Source organism: Taudactylus pleione, unplaced genomic scaffold (assembly GCF_031769625.1).
Source record: "Taudactylus pleione unplaced genomic scaffold, aTauple2 ptg000238l, whole genome shotgun sequence".
Classification (NCBI taxonomy): Eukaryota; Metazoa; Chordata; class Amphibia; order Anura; family Myobatrachidae; genus Taudactylus; species Taudactylus pleione.
In genome coordinates this window covers 2,173,835-2,192,451 of record NW_028284640.1, presented here as the reverse complement: position 1 = coordinate 2,192,451, position 18,617 = coordinate 2,173,835, and positions in this window count along the sequence as shown.

The window sequence follows — 18,617 nt, the reverse complement described above, 5'->3', positions numbered from 1 at the left end:
GCCAAAATATCCATCTGCTCATTTATTTGAAAGGAAAATAAATCTGCTTTTACAATTTTTTTTCAATCTATTATTGTAATGTTTTTTTTTTTTTTTTTTACTCATAGCATGTACAGTATGTTGATAAAAAATACTTTAATCCATGACAGCAAAATGCACTAAGAGAAGTGAGATAAAAAGAATACAGTAACTTATTTTTGCAAAAGACCGACCAGGTGCAACTGTGAATGTGACAGCTTTTCTAACATATTCCATCAGATATCTCTCATAATCCCACACATGTGGGAAAGAGCCGGTCAAGACATTTGCCAGAAGTTGTGCCAGATACACCTTAAATTTAATTCCACGCAAGAGCCAGATTGCCCATTGCAGCTGTTGTTTATTAGCAATGCTGCTCCAGTTCTGTATGCTGACATGGTGAAGATCAGATTCTTCATTTTAGTTGTACAAAAATAAATGATATATATAAAAGCTCAAAGATCAATACTAAATGGTTCACTTTTTTTGGTTTGAAAATGGCTGATAATAGAATACCTTGCACTTAACTGCAAGTCAAAATTAAATAAGGTGTCAAAATACGAAGCTTTTAAATGTTGGTTTTGTTAAAAACTGCCTTCTTTATTTTGGTAATGTGGTATTGACTTGTGCCAGTGGAGATCTTTTTGCAGGGCTGGCTCGATGCATGTTCCGTGCATGCTACCGCACAAGAGTGCCAGGGATCGGCTCCGGAAGAACCCCGCTCTCCATCCACCCATTGGCGTTATTAGTGTAAGCTCACGAGGAGATGGGGAGGGAAGGGACGGAAGGGGAGCACAGGATGGCGCTGGGTGCAGAGTAACCTAGCACCGGCCCTATATCTTGTGGATGACACTACAAGTATACAGCCAAGAATGATAGAAATCCTTCAACAAGCTTATTCAAAGCATATAAGGTAAAAAATGTGTGGTTCAGGCGCTACATGAGTCCGTATGTATTTCAGTGTGGCGTCACTCAATGTATATATAAAACATAATAAAAATATATAGGTCCTGATCCAGATCTGAACAGTATTGCACAACAGCAAGGAAGCGGCTGTACAATACCGTCCAGCAAATATTTAAATTCTGCAGGAGGCGTCTATAGGAAGCAGACGCCTCCTGCAATTGCGATCCGAGTGCAGTATCCGTAGACGCTGCTTCAGATCTCCATCGCGACTATCGGTGGCGGCAGCTCCAGCCAGTTTGAGTATACTTCAGCTTACTCAGGCTGGCAGCTTGTGAGGCAAGGAAATCTGTGACCCTGGTCTCTGCACTCCCGTTTCAAGGTACGCAGGACCCCTGCTCCGCCCCCCAAACACCGCTGCAAGTCAGTCATGCTGTGGCTTGGGGGGATCTGTGAGCGAGATCGCAGGACCCATTCTGCACATGCACAACACGGATCCTACGCATGCGCAGTTTTTCAATATATTTAAAAAACTTAATATATTCACTTCTGAATCATGGATTCTTTAGAATTTCCTTTAGGGATCCTACTTCAGTGTCATATCAATCAGATAGGATGACATAAATTGCCAGACATTGTGCACATAAATTATAAAGATGGTAGTTCTTAAAATGGGCAGATAATTTATATACTCACCCTTTGTGTCTTAATAGAGCACTTTGGACATTTATTTTAAATCCCCGTTGTCTGACGGTTATTGCCAACAAACATAGATCCAAGAAGATACTTAAAAGTATGTACAATAACGGCATAAACAGTGCTGACATTTTTTTTACTTTATTAAAAATAATGGCAACATTTTTATTATAAATACAAAATAACACACTGTAATAAAAGCAGTAAAGCAGAGAACATATGAGAGCAACAATAAAATACCATAAAAAGCTATACATTTGACAGAACATCCATCCGCTTCTTCAGGCTGGGAAGCAGATGGATATTCCGTGAAACGCATAGCTTATTATGGTATTTTATTGTTGCTCCACTTTGTTCTCTATTTACTACTTTTATTATAGTGCATTACTTTGTATTTATAATATTTTTTTTTTACATAACTCTTCATTTTGGATTAACTGCAGTGGCTTATTAAGATTTAAATATAGATCCTTCATTAAAAATGAATAATGATCACAGGGAAGATCTGCTAGTTCAGACTAGCAATACAGTAACCAGTGACACCAAAAGGAGGATGGGATCAAGGCAAACGGCCTTTGGGCACTTAGGTTTGACATTTAGGAGTAACCAGGCACTCCAAGTTGACACGGCCTTACCCCCTAAGTGCATGCTGCCACATTGCAGCGAAGCATAGCTTCTTCGAAGGAAAGCAATGGGCTGTGGTCACGTACCTTCTCCAGTATAGTGGTATGTCCGAGCTCTCTACAGCCCTGGTAGAAACATGAGGGAAGTATCACACATATGATGTGTATAATAAAATGTCTGCTTCGCTAATCTCTGAATGATTAGTATTGGAAGTCAAAAACAGGACTGGGGAGGTGGACACTACTAGCGATTCTGCAATGCTTCACAGATTCCTGGGGTGTCTTATACATTAGACAGATTGAGAAACTGGAAAGGACAGAAGGACACCCCCCCGGATGGAGGAGCCAACTCTTGAAGACAAAACCACCCGGCATAGAAGCTGCTGAGATCAGCATCACCCCTGTGAAATTGGAGGATCACCAGGCTTACCGGTAAGATCTAAACTTCTCACCGCGGGACGTTGCTACCGTTACATCTTCTGTGCACAGACACACGAATGAGTCCAGCTGGACCACAGGACTTTGAATATCCTGGACGTCCCAACCACAAGGGGGACATTATTATTATTATTATCCTTTATTTATATGGCGCCACAAAGGTTCCGCAGCGCCTTACACAGTACATAAATGAGCACACAAGAAAAACAGTTAATAGTAATACAAAACAATGCAGGACAAGGACAAGGTTATAAACTCAGCTGCAAAACACAAGCAGCAGGACATGAGCAACCAGGTGGTAGGTGCCATTGTAGGGAGTTAGGAGTAAATTATACTATAAGTAGGGGGAGGAGAAGCACGTGAGGATGAGGGCCCTGCTCGTGAGAGCTTACATTCTAAAGGGGAAGGGCAGACAGACAGGGGCGACACAGAGGGGTAGATAGTGAAGGAGCATGGAGCAGTGGGTTAGGATATGTGCTGCGGAATGTGTGTGTATAAGACGACCTGATGTTATGTAAAAATTAAGTCCTTCATACATCTATCTCTATGACATGTGTCAAACCTTCTAAAAAGGACAAGTAGAGAAGTTGCCCATAGCAACCACAGAACATCTAGTTATCATTTACCTAGTACATTCTATAAAATGATAGCTAGAAGCCAATTGGGAGTGGGAAGTGTGAGAAATATAACATATCCTACTGCCATGCTCACACCGGGTGCTCTCTGGAGGATTATACCTGATATTTCAGTATGCCATCAATAAATCTTTTATTCCCAATACATTATAGACATTTCCTTTCATACACACCCACATACAGGTGCAGAGCTGCCCCTCCCTTTTTTTTCTTACATTAACTACTTATAGGCTGGACACCTCTAGTGTCAGCAGCTCCCAACTCACCAAGGCACAGTGTAACACCGTAGAACGTAGACCCCCCCCCCTTCAGCTATGTATTGGCTACATGCAGCAGCTATGATCTGATACTGCTATAATACAAAGGTGTGATGTGCAAATCTAACAGCAGCCCATAATATACATCATGCTAATAATAATAATAATAATAATAAGAAGAAAGCTCATAACATAATGTAAAAATGTGTTTTGTACCATATATGAATTGCTTACTATAGCTAAAATATATAGAGATTGTTTCCTTATATGTAATCTCCCATGAGATTTGTAGCCAATAGGATATAGTAGCATTTGTATAGATACAGTGCATTTGGAAAGTATTCACAACGCTTTACTTTTTCCACATTTTGTTATGTTACAGCCTTATTCCACAATAAAATAAATTCATTTTTGTCCTCAAAATTCTACACACAATACCCCATAATGACAACATGTAAAAAGTTTTTTTGAGATTTTTGCAAATTTAATAAAATAATAAAAGACTAAGAAATCACACGTACATAAGTATTCACAACCTTTGCTCAATACTTTGTTGATGCACCTTTGGCAGCAATTACAGCCTCAAGTCTTTTTGAATATGATGCCACAAGCTTGGCACACCTATATTTGGGCAGTTTCGCACATTCCTCTTTGCAGCACTTCTCAAGCTCCATCAGGTTGGATGGGAAGCGTCGGTGCACACCCATTTTTAGATCTCTCCAGAGATATTCAATCGGATTCAAGTCTGAGCTCTGGCTGGGCCCAGGGGCGTATCTACCCATTGGCCAGGATGGCACTCGCCAGGGGTGCCGACCAAAGGGGGGGCGCCACCCGGCAGTGCCACCAGTAGCCAAGGGGTGGACAAGTCCCTCGGCCCTACAAGTGTAGGGCAGACCGCAGTGATAGCGGTCTGTCCTACACAGTTTACAAACACGCAGCCGCCGGTGGCGGCGGCTGTGTGTTTGTAATAGCAACCAGCTAATGAGAGTCTGCCTGACTCTCATTAGCTGCTGCGTTGTCCGCGGAGGGAGCCGGCTGGAGCTCACTAATGAGCTCTGTCTTCTGGCTCCCTCTGCAGCATGTGATGGGAGAGACGTCATGACGTATGATGTCTCTCCCATGCAGGAGAAGAGCGGGCGGGACTAAGCGGACAGCGGCGGTCGCGTCGGGAACGAGGATCAGGTAATTTTTTTTTCTCTCTTTGTGTGTGTGTGTGTGTAGGGGGGGCACTGAAATAGGGGGTGACCGCTTTGTATAGGGGTGGCCACTACTGGGGGCACTCTATAGGGGAGGCCACTACTGGGGGCACTTTATAGGGGTGGCCACTGCTGGGGGCACTGAAATAAGGGGTGGCCGCTACTGGGGGCACTTAATGGGGGGTTTTCCTGCTACTGGGGGCTCTGTATATGGGTGGCCACTACTGGGGACAATTTAGGGGGGTGGCCACTACTGGGGCACTGTATGTTGGTGGCCACTACTGGGGGTACTGTATAGGGGTGGCCACTACTGGGGGCACTGTATAGGAGTGGCCATTACTGGGGGTCATTTAGGGGGGTTGCACTGTATAGGGGGGACACTCTACTGGGGGCACTGTATAGGGGGGCTACTAATGGGGGCAATGCAGCATAGGGGGATTGCTACTGGAGGGTTACTACTGGGGGCTCTGCATAGGGGGGGCACCAGTCCATTACATTGCCAGGGGCGCTTGGATCCCTAGATACACCCCTGGCTGGGCCACTCAAGGACATTCACAGAGTTTTCCTGAAGCCATTTCTTTTATATCTTGGCTGTGTGCGTAGGGTCGTTGTCTTGCTGAAAGATGAACCATCACCCCAGTCTGAAGAGCGCTCTGGAGCAGGTTTTCAACCAGGATGTCTCTGTACATTGCTGCATTCATCTTTCCCTCTATCCTGACTAGTCTTCCAGTTGTTGCCACTGAAAAACATCTCCACAGCATGATGCTGCCACCACCATGCTTCACTATAGGGATGGTATTGGCCTGGTGATGAGCGGTGCCTGGTTTCCTCCAAACATAATGCCTAGCATTCACGCCAAAGAGTTCAATCTTTGTCTCTCATAGTCTAAGAGTCCTTCAGGTGCATTTTGGCAAACTCCAGGCAGGGTGCCATGTGCTTTTTACTAAGGAGTGGCTTCCGTCTGGCCACTCTTCCATACAGGCCTGATTGGTGGATTGCTGCAGAGATGGTTGTCCTTCTGGAAGGTTCTCCTCTCTCCACTGTGGAATTCTGTAGCTCTGACAGAGTGACCATCAGGTTCTTGGTCACCTCCCTGACTAGGGCCCTTCTCCCCTGATAACTCAGTTTAGACGGCCGGCCAACAAAGAGTCCTCGTGGTTCCGAACTTCTTCCAATTACCGATGATGGAGGCCACTGTGCTCATTGGGACCTTTAAATCAGCTGATATTTTTCTGTACCCTTCCCCAGATTTGTGCCTCGAGATAATCCTGCTTCGGAGGTCTACAGACAATTCCTTTGACTTCATGCTTGGTTTGTGCTCTGACATGCACTGTCAAGTGTGGGGCCTTATATAGACAGGTGTAAGCCTTTCAAAATCATGTCCAATCAACTGAATTTACCACAGGTGGACTCCAATTAAGCTGTAGGAACATCTCAAGGATGAACAGTGGAAACAGGATGCACCTGAGCTCAATTTTGAGTTTCATGGCAAAGGTCATGGATACTTATGTACATGTGATTTTTTAGTGTTTTTTTTTTATTAAAGTTGGAAAAATCTCAAAAAACCTTTTTACACGTTGTCATTATGGGGTATCGTGTGTAGAATTTTGTGGACAAAAATTAATTTATTCCATTTTGGAATAAGGCTGTAACATAACAAAATGTGGAAAAAGTGAAGCGTTGTGAATACTTTCCGGATGCACTGTATGTAACCCCAATACTGTCCACACCACCATTTTACCTAATTCCTCAAGGTTGATAGGCGGATGTCTGTATCCTGAAAAATAAGTAACATACTGTACTTTTCAAGTAATTTGGCTTAAAGATAATCAACTTCTTCAATATTAATCTATTAGAGTTTCATCATCTGAAACAAATATCATCATTAATGTACAGCCCATTTACCATTAATTTCATTTTCTACATGTATAATTCACCATAATCATAATTTATAGAAGACCTACAATATGCAGCAGCCTAGAAAGACTAAAGCTGCGTTCACACATAACGATGTTAGTAACCAATGATTTTAGTGAACGATTTTCATCCAGATTTTCCCTTGAAAAAGTGAACGTAAATCGTTTATAAAAATCGTTAGATACTAAATTAATGAACGATTTTCATGATTGATGAACGATTTTTAAAACATGCATACATTGAATGGACATCGTTCACCGTTCATCATTCATTCTGTACAACATGAAAATCGTTTGTTGGACAGTCAGAATGGACGATGAACTACAAACTACAAATTACAAAAGTGAATGCGCATGAACGATTATCGTTCATCGTTCACCTTAAAAAGATGAACCATTTTATAAACAATTTAACGATAACGACGTTGTTATAGTTAAATCGTTCAAAAAATTGTTACGTGTGTACGCACCTTAAGGGGTATATTTTCTAAAGTGCAGGTTTGAAGTGGCATTGTTGCCCATAACAACCAATCAGATTCTAGCTATTATCTTCTAAAAGGTGCGAGATAAATGATAAGTAGAATCTGATTGGTTGCTAGTATGTGCAACACCTCCACTTCTAAAAACCTGCACTTTAGTAAATATAACTATATACTGTATAGAATATATAATTTTTGTAATGAAACAGTTAACATGATTGTCTTGGTAGCCACATATACTTACTTTGCAATGCTGCAAATACCTACAGTACTTCTTATTTATGGCCTTGTTTGTAAAACTTTATCTGTCCGCACTGTCAGAAAGACTCAGTTAAACTTTTTTCAAAATGTCAAAAATTATTAAAATAATTAATCTAAAAACATATATTTACATATGCGCTATGGTAATTTTATAACAGGCAAGATCACAACATCATGGAATTTAGTAGGATGCATTACCTCTGTACGCATTTTTACAATGCATAATATGATGTTTTTAAAAAAATAATATCCTGAATCTCATTTATTTTTATTTAGAACAATACGTCGTGTTTATCAGCTGAAATGCAGCAGCAACAGTTCATTCAAATATGAGAAAACTTCCGCAAAGCATATGACAAAGGGAGGTGAAAGATACAGTGTTCTGTGCAGTCCAATGCAAATATATGCAAATGTCCTCATATTAGAATCATTGTCTACTTGTCATTGTCACATGGGGCACATCAAAGCCATATGACCTGATTTTGCACCTGCTGTTTAATTAAATTTACAACACGCACACACTCACAACTCCCGGTGATATACAAATCAGTTTTTACTACCACAGCTTTCAATTTGCAAGACAGTTGACTGCTGTGTTTGATCAGTAACTGCCCAACTGCTATGGTTTAGCCTCATATTTTCTACAGGGACAAGAAATAATTACCCATTGCCCGTGTGGGGATTTAATACTCCAAAAAATTTGTGGTTTAAGGCACACATCCACTAGGCGATAGGGTAACGACAGTACGATTACAACATTGTAATCGTACCGTCGTTCCCCATCCCCTACAGTGCCTACACTGAATGATTAGTCATTCAGTGCAGGCACCCTCCCTCATCCCCGAACATGGCCAATCTGTCGTTATCGGCAGATTGACCGGCATTTTCGGGCGATGATTGATGTTGAAACGACGAGCGGGAGCGCACATCGCTGGTCGTTTCCGACATTATAGTGCACGATTTGTGCATGATTACTGAGCGATTGCACAATTACGATATCGTAATCGTGCAATCGCTCATTAATATCGCCTAGTGGATGTCTGATTTGTTTTATTTGGTAATTTTTATTGTGCATGCTCCTTGAACATGAAACATTTTATTTTATAGGAGCATCAGATCATGATTATATGGGAGGAAATAAAAAAAATGGGGGCGCCTTCTTGGTTATACGCCGGTTCCCGCAGCTCCAGCTACACATTACTTGTAATCCTAGAACCAGGGAGGGCACAGACAGCAGTAGAGGCTACCCTCTACCGGAATCAGCTGCTGTGCAGTGTTATGGTCACAGTACTGTACTTTACAAATGTGATTTTACAATAAAGTATTTTCCTTTTACACACAGGGGTCCTCATAATTGACACAGAATATAAATTCTTGGACAATGAAAGGTCCATGTGAGGAAGTGGAGGAGACTGATGGTAATGAGAGAGTTAGGGAAAATATTCTTAAACGTAACATGTCCAAGACTGAGCTGATCATCTTCTCCCCCTTCCACATAACCTCACTTCCCACAGTTTCATTATCTATTGATGGCTCAACTATCTCCTCTAGCCCCCAAGTGCGCTGTCTTGGAGTTATCCTTGACTCCTCCGTCTCCTTCTAATCACACATTCAGCAACTCTGCAATTTGCATCTCAAAAATAATTCCAGGATGAGACCCTTTCTCACCATGAATGCAACTGTAGACTCTCATCCACTCACTGGTCATCTCCAGATTGGACTACTGAAATCTCCTCCTACTGTATCTGACCTACATGTCTCCCACCTCTCTCCACTCCAATATGCCCTGCCCGAATCATCTTCAGCATCAAATGTTCTACATCTGCCTTCCCTCTCCTGCAAGCCCTACACTGGCTCCCCTTCCCCTTCAGAATACAATTTAAGCTTCTCATACTTACTGTACTTACTGTACAAAGCTCTCCTTACTTACAAAGCCCTCACCCATTCCTCACCCATTTACTGTACTGTGAAACTGTGACCTGCTCTCCCTTTACACTCCCGCCCTTATTGGAATGTGAATGTAATTTTTTTTCCAATACAGAGCTACTTGTAATACATAGGGGCCCAAGACAAGACCAAGGACCACAGGGCCCACATGGACATTCTAGAGGGGGCTTTACCCAAGGTAAAGTACAGCAATGCTTACTACTAAACTATACACTACTGTACTATTTACAGTAGTGACATAATGGCTGTCAATATTTTACAATATACTGTACAGTACAGTATATTATTGTATATTAGTATTGTAATATTTTTTTTCCCCACTGAACAAGAACAATGGGTGATTGCCTTTTTTAGACTGACGGTCCACAAGGTGGTGGACCAATCTTGTGATTTTCTTTTCAAATTATTTTAATTATATTTATATATATATATATATATATATTTTTTTTTTTGTTTGTTTGTTTTTAATTAATAAAAAATATATTGTTGTACACCCTGTTTTGTCTTTTCCTTTCAATGCAAGGGACTGTACATACTGTACTGTATCATAGGATCTCAGGTGATTTTTAGATACATGTACACAGAGGCGTAGCGTGAAGCCATGGCACCCGGAGCATGCTATTGCTACGCGCCCCCCCACCTCTACTGAATTTTGCTAAACTGGTCATGGGCCATATTAGCCAAAACAGGAGCTCAGGGGAGGACTGGAGGCAGACAACTAGGCGGGGAGTTGAACTTGTAAAGTGAAAAATGTGATAATAATAATTATTAATAATTATTGTAATTATAATAAACTGTTGGCAGCCCTACTTCCCTCTTTTTTCGTTGTCTCCCCCTCATCCCTCTTTACTGTCTTCCTTTGCTCCTCTATTATTTCTCACTGTAAAGAGTGTGTCGGAGCTGCAGGGACCTCCATCGCAGCTCACTGCCTCACTACCACCAGTAGGCTAATGCCGGTGACAATCCCCGTGCAGGTGCATCCTCTCTCACCCAAAACACTGGACAGAGGTCCAGCCCGTACCTGCCCCTGTAAGGATCCACGATGGGTGCTTAGTTGTGGCACTGGACAGGAGCAGAGAAGGAAGCAATCAGGGAGAGAAGGCAGCGCAACTGGAGCCAGCACCGTTAGTCTATTATCTATTATACAACTGCTGTAGTCGGACTTCATCCGCAGCCAGTGCCCTCTGATCTGTCCGGCGCCCAGAGCTCATGCTCCACTGGAACTGCCCTCCCTACACCCCTGCCTGTATAATACTGTACACTTATTGAAAGGACTTTCCTACTGTATAAACAGTGTACACTTTATAATTTTTCATAATCCATATTTTTTGTTTTATACATATATAAATTATGTTTTATGAACTGTATTTTGCTGACCAGTGCACCACTTCACTACATTACTGTACCTACGTTTTGTGTTGGATCGTATACAGTACTGTAAGTTTTGTAAGTGGGTAGCACCTCTTCACCACTATACTGTATGTGGTGCAATAGAAATACTATTAAATTTAAAGTAATCTAGAGTACAGTATACTCTAATACAGTACACTTCAATGCCAGTGCTACTCTATATAGTAACTATACTGCAGCTTCCTGACTGTACTGTATTAAATGTACAGTCAAATTTATTTGTATTAATCTACTGAGCTCACAATTTACAGTATAAAGCACTACAGAAAAAAATATTGTATAATAAATTGTTTCTTTGTAAGTTACACTAAATAGTTTTTTGCAAATTGGGAACAAAATAACCCTTCACAAACACAGCTGGAGGTTTCCAAATATTGCACTCTTATGGGAACTTGACAATGCTGGTGAGGATTTCACACAGTGTTTTTCCTGTATTGTGATTGAAACAGGAATTCTGATTATACTACTGGAATAAGCAGACAACTCACTAATTTGAACATCAACACAATATTACTCAAATAATTTACATTCTTTTATTTTAATCACTATTTCCACAATTTTTGATCACAATGCTCACTTTATTTTACCCAAGATATTTTGTCTTGCTTTGAGTATTGTTTAATATTTTAAGTAAAATACTAAGTAAAATTTTAAATTGTGCACCTGATACAGATTCCTTTTCTCCTTTTCTCAGTTTATAATTTTTTGAATCTGTGGTAGCACCCACTTTATTCATACTAATCAAGTATTACTAACATTTGGGGAAGTTATATGATAACTACTTGTGACTGATTTTCCTGTGAAACAATACTTTCTCTTTCTGCAATGCTGGGTCTTCACAGAATGGTGCTGTAGAGCAGAGGTGGGGAACCTTTTTTCTGCCGAGGGCCATTTTGATATATATAACATTATGCACGGGCCCGATGCAGGCCACGCCCCCTCCATGTGACATCACACAGGGGTGGGATCACAATCATCAGTGATTACAGGAATACCCGGAGCATCCTGAGGATGCACCGGGGAGCTGTAAGGGCAGCAGTGTGACCGTCTGAAGCATCCTAAGGACTCTCCAGGTGGCACTTCTGTATAGATTCTGGCTGCAGGGTGCCATTCTAGGCACCCTGCTAGCCAGATGAGGCTAGCAGAAAAAAGCTCAGAGGGCCAGACCACATGATTCCGCGGGCCTTATACGGCCCCCTGCTGTAGAGGGTGTACTGTAGATAAGCTACATGGTACAGAGTTCCATACTGTATGCAGATTGGGACACTTTTGTCAATGGTCAGTGCATGATGGTGACCGGAAAAAGAAAATAAAGATGATTACTGTAGGTCCGACAACATACTGTACATTAAAATGACATACAGTACTATTGTTATCAGTATATAAATCTTTCATAAAATACTGTTGTTTTTTAATGTATTTTTTAAACTGCAGTATGACTATAACATTAGCATGCAGTGAAACTGTAAAAAACTTACATTTACTGTATACAGTATTTCTAACCACCTACAGTACTGTACAGCCTTGTTACAGAGTACCGAACAGTACAGTATCCAGTGGCGTAACTAGGGTATTTGGAGCCCAGGGCAAATTTGAAAAGGGAGCCCCCTCCCCAACATCCCGATAACATGACACACCCCTTTATTTTCACGATGAACATTCCTATCCATATGCACCTTAACCCCAGTAGTACCCCTTATACAGTACCCCCAGTATGCAGTTGTGGTCCCTCTTATGCAGGCCCATAGTAGTGCCCCTTATACAGTATCCCCAGTAGTGGTCCCCCTTATACAGCCCCCAATTATTTCCCTTAATCAGTGCCCCCAGTAGTGGTCCCCCCAAATACAGTGCCCTATGTAGTGTTTCCCCTTATGCAGTGCCCCCAGTAGCAGTCACAACAATGCAGTGCACCCAGTAGCGGTATCCCCTTATGCAGTGCCCTTTATATAGTGCCCCCAGTAGTAGTCCCACCCTATGCAGTGCCCTTTATATAGTGCCCCCAGCAGTAGTCCCCCCCATGCAGTAGTGGTACCCCTTATGCAGGCACCCAGTAGTGATCCCCCCCTATCTAGTGCCCCCTGTAGTGCTCCCCGCAGTGCCCCTAGCAGTAAGCCCCTTATATAGTGCCCCCAGCAGTAGTCCCCCCCCTCCTATGCAGTGCCCCCAGTAGTGGTCCACCTGATGCAGGCCCCCAGTAGTGACTCCCCCTATCCAGTGGTCCCTGTAGTGGTCCTTCCTGTTATTGCCCCCAGTTGTGGTCCCCCCAGTGCAGTGCCCCTAGTAGTAGGCCCCTTTTATAATGCCCCCAGTAGTAGTTCCCCCCCCAAATAGTGGTCCCCAGCTGAGGTTCCCCCTCCCGATTAAATGCCCCCTGTAATAGCACCCCCCAGTAGAGGTCCTCCCAATAATGGTGCCCCCAGTAATAGCCCCCCCCAGTAGAGGTCCTCCCAATAATGGTGCCCCCAGTAGTAGCCACCCCCCCGTTGTGCCCCCACCCCAGTAGAGGTCCCCCAGTAGTAGCCACCCCCCTCCCCGTTGTACCCCCAGTAGTGCTGACAGGTTTTTTTTTAAAAAATATATAAAAACATACTTACATGAATCCACGCTGCTGCTCTGGTCCGCGACACCGCTCCTGCCGCTGCCTGCCAGTGCTCCCGGGCTGGCGCGCTCAGCATAATGGGAGAGACGTCATGATGTCATGACGTCTGTTCCATCACCCACTGCAGGAGCCGGACGGAAGTCCGGCTCTTGCAGTAGGTGCTGCAGCAGTCAATGAGAGTCTATCTGACTCCCATTGGCTGCTGTTTTACACACGCATCGCCGCCAGTGCTGGCGGCGATGCGTGTGTTATGCACAGCCTTAGCCCGCCTCCTGGCGCTATTGGGCAAGTGCTCAGGGGGAGGGAACGGGCTCAGGTGTGCAGCACAGGACCGGCGCTGGAAGCCTAGCGCCGGTCCTGTGTAAATGTGTAGCGCTGGCCGCACTCACTGCGGTCGGCGCTACACTGGTGGTTAACTAGGGCGGGCCGGACCGTGGCCAGTGGCGCCCCCCCGCGCCGCCGGTCCCACGGCACACAGGGCACGCACCCTGCTCGCCCTGCCCTAGTTACGCCACTGACAGTATCACAAACTTACATTTTTCAATGCAGCTACTGTATAACTGCCAACTCTTCTCTGGCCCAACAAGCTGCACCTTACACTATACTCAGTATGGTTGTTCAAAGATTCAGTGCATGGTGGGAAACGAATAAAATAAATTGTGTTACAAGAACAGTATACTACTCTTCACAACATTTCCTCTGCCACTAGCATGTTTTTTCTGTAGGTTACTGTAGCTGGTATTAATTTACTGTACAACAAAATACAATCAGTACTATTCAGTGCATACTGTACTGACTGCAATGTACACTGTACTATGCTGTGACATACAGTACAGTACAGTGTAAAAATTATTTGATGACTTGTATTGTACAATCAGTGTTATAGATTGAATAACAGTAATGTTAACAGATTACAGTTTGAATAACATTAATAAACATTAATTGAAAGATGTTACAGATTGAATAGCAGTGGTGGGTACTGTAATGTGCTTACTGCGTAAACATTAATTGTACTGTAAAGTGTTACAGATAACAGTAATGTTAAACTGCATACTGTACCAAATTGTTTCGCTAAGTCACTCCTCATGAACCCTAAAAGCTCCCATTTTCTAGATCTCATGTGTACAGTATTTGTTATACCCTTTTTCAGGGTTGGACTGGCCCACAGGGGTATTGGTGAAATCCCTGGAGGGCCCCACTGCCTGAAGGCCCCTCCTCCTCTTCTGATGTCAGTTTTCAGACTGTGCACTAGAATTATACATTGCTACTCTATTACAGGGTCAGTTACCTGGTAGAGTAGGATCTTGATGAACAGACCATGCACTGTATGATCCATGTTGTCTGCAGGCTACGTCCACTATATTGGTTAGCCAAGCCTCTGTGATGGCTTGACACATCCCTCTGGAGGTTGGCCACACCCTTTAACCATGGGCCTCTACCACTGCCTTCCCCTGGTGGGCCCTTCATGCCCCAGTCCAACACTGCTCCTTTTACACCAAAGTCCTGGGTCTAAACCCGAGATTTGGAACACATTTCCAACCCGGATCAGACCCGGGACAGAACCTTTTTACACTGCAGGACCAACCCGGGGTATGCCCGGGTCAGCACCGTTCTGCAGTGACCCAGTTCTTCCGGCGTTGCAGTGGACACTTGGAGATTATGTAATCTCTAAGTGCCACTGAAGCTGGCCAATTGGGTAGCATGCGGCACGATCCGGGTCATCATGACAAGGGAACAACCCGTGGCCAACCCTGCAAGCTACCCGAGATGGATCCCCGGGTCAGTGGATCTGGGTGGATCCGTTTACACTGACAAAAATCCCGGGTTGATGCACGTTCACGTGCAGCAACCCAGGATTTTCATGTTGGTGTAAAAGGGGCATAAGTCTCACAATAATTAAAACATCCACAACACCTGCCAACATGGTAGCAGCTGCAATAGCTGTAATATGGTAATACAGTAGGAGGCGTCATGCATTACAGGTTGAGTCTCCCATATCCAAATATTCCGAAGTATGTATTATTCCGAAATACGGATTTTTTTTGGCATGACTGAGATAATGAAACCTTTGATTATTGATGGTTCAATGTACACAAAATTGTCTAAGGCACAAATTATAAAAAATAATGTATAAAATTACCGGTACCTTCAGGCTGTGTGTATAAGTTGTATGTAACACATAAATGCATTCTGTATGTATATTGGGGTCCCATTCCCAAGATATTTCATTATTAAATGCAAATATTCCAAAATCTGGAATATTCCATTATCCAAAATACCCCTGGTGCCAAGCATTTTGGATATGGTAGACTCAACCTGTACTAATCCGAGGTGCATCAGCAGCATCAGATCATCTGCGATCCCTTCGGCCGGCTGAGTGACCATGGGGTCATGCAAGCCGGCCGCCGCAGATGAGAAAAAGTGGCCTGAAAATCTCTGTCAGCTGACAGAGATCCTGGTCTCTCCATTATCCTCGCCCCCCCCAATGGCAGCAACATGCCTCCGTATTGTTAAATGGAGTCATTGCCGCCCCCTCCCTGCCCAGAATTGGCAGCAGACAGCCAATCACTGACAGTCTGCTGCTGGACTGCATGCGGGATCACTCACCTGTACTGCACATGTGCAGATTCCCAATAATTGGGAATATGTATGACCCTTGTCACTGCGTCCACAGATTAATAACCCTCTGAAATAATTCTGCAGACCAACATTGAAGACAATATCTAGCAGGGCTACCATCAGGGGGGGAATGTAGGGACTGGAGTCTCGCTTCCAGATAGAAGAGGGCCCACCCACAGTGGCACTGTGTGGCTGCGATCAATTTCCTCTACTGTTTGTAATCTCCATATTCTAAACTTTGGCAGGATCAAAGATTGTGGATTGAATATGCTGTCTGATACAGTCTGAATGTATCGAGTTCTGAGCTGTTCATGAGCCTGGCAGGCACTGTGACAGTGTGTGTATGAAGCCAGCCATTCAGCTCCAGAACCTGTGTAACTTAAGAGTGTCCTAGTTTTATGGGATTGTGTGACAGTGTGTGGCTCTGACAAAGTTCAAACCTAGGCAAAAACCTAATCCTGGTCAAAGTGTAAGTGTCTGCAGGTAACAGTGAAGCATGTTGGAGGTCCCTTGCATGTTTGGGGCTGCATTTCAGCAAATGGAGATGGGGATTTGGTTAGGATGGAATCGGTATGTAATGCCGGCTGTCGGGATGCCTACTGTCAGAATACCGACAGCAGCATCCCAATGGTTGGTATCCTGACAGGGGTTGGGTAAGTATATTTACCCTCATCCCTTCTCCCTCTAACCCTCCCTTATTGCAGCCTAACCCTAACCCTCCCCACCCCACACCCTAACCCTCTCAGTTAGTGCCTAAACCTAAGTTTCCCCCCTTCATGCCTAAACCTAACCCTCCCCCCTTAGTGCCTAACCCTAACCCCCCCGTGGTACCTGACAGTAACCCTCCCCCATAGGGTTGTCTAACCCCAACCTCCCCCCCAAAAAACCTAACGCTATCCCCGCTATGCTTACTAAACCTAACCCTCCCTGCTCATGGCTAACACTAAGGGCCCCCAGCTTACCTTTGTTCGGGCTGTCGTCCTCCTGGATTCCAGCATCGGGATTAAGATAGGCGTCTGTATTTTGATGCCTATCTTAAATCCGTTGTCGGGCTTCCAGCGTTGGGATTGAGACCGGCGATATCGCGGTCGCAGGTCTCATGACTACATCCCGGTTAAGATTACTGGTATCTTCAATGCTGAGAAATAGAGGCAGGTACTTATCCATCATGCAATACCATCATGGAGGCATCTGATTGGCTCCAAATTTATTCAGCAGCAGGACAACGACCCCAAACATACAGCCAATTTCATTAAGAACTATCTTCAGCGTTAAAAAGAACAAGGAGTCCTGGAAGTGATGATATGGCCCCCACAGAGCCCTAATCTTAGCATCATTGAGTCTGTCTGAGAGACAGAAGGATTTGAGCAAGCCTACATCCACAGAAGATCTGTGGTTAGTTCTCCAAGATTTTTGGAACAACCTCCCAGTTGAGCTCCTTCAAAAACTGTGTGGAAGTGTACCTAGAAGAATTTATGCTGTTGTGAAGGCAAAGGGTGGTCACACCAAACATTAATATGATTCAGATTTCTCTTTTTTTTCTGTTTATTCACTTTGCATTTAGTTAATTGATAAAAATAAACTACTAACACTTCTAATTCTGCAAGCATTATTACTTTGTAGCATTTTTCTAGACCTGCCTAAAACTTTTGCACAGTGCTATATATATATATATATATATATATATATATTGTGACACAGTCAGATTAGGGGTTCCTCTCCTGGGTAGAGGACTCCTTCCTTACCCACACAGCAGCTGGGAAACAGTACGCCAGACTGGATTCAAGTACAAGCTGGTCGGCGCCAGTCTTTATTGTGCAAAACAGAAATAACATAAAGAAATCATAAACGTAAATCCTAGCCCTGGCTGGGCTTCTAACTTCACAGGTAGTTCCCTCACTACAAGAACCTGGCAGGGCCTAATGCCCTCACCAGCAACAAGGCACAGCACAGTACTCACAAATAGGTTTTCCAAGTGTCTCTGAGCAAACTCCCTGCCTGCTCTCCCAGGTGAGACAATCATCCCTAAACACACTAGGCTTATATTGGCCACTCTCAGGTGAAAAACTAACAAGCCTGTTACCAGGCTGCGAGAACCAAAACCTGGAGTGGCCGTGGGTGGAGCCCTCCCTCTCCTCTCACCCACAACCCCCAGGTCCCAAACCGGCTTTTCAAAAAGCCGAAACTCAAGCCTGCTACACTGCAGACTTTCTCCTGGGGGTTTAAAACACAAAAGACAGGAATCTGGGACAAATGTACCTGCCACAAACCACTTTACCAGTGATCCTATCACATATCCCCCCCCTTTGTTTCGACCTGTGGGGCAGAACAACTGAAGCCCCCAAACAATGAACGCGTGACAACGCGTCAGCATTGGCCAGCTGGCTTCCTGGCCTGTGTTCCACTGAAAATTTAAAAGTTTGTAACGCCAAGAACCATCTTGTAATTCTCGCATTACTGTCCTTATTTTCAGACATCCACTTCAGAGGGGCATGGTCAGTGATCAATTTGAACTTTCTTCCGACCAAGTAGTACCTGAGAGCCTCTAACACCCACTTTATGGCTAACGCCTCCTTCTCCACTGTGGCATAGTTTCTCTCATGTACATTCAACTTTCTGC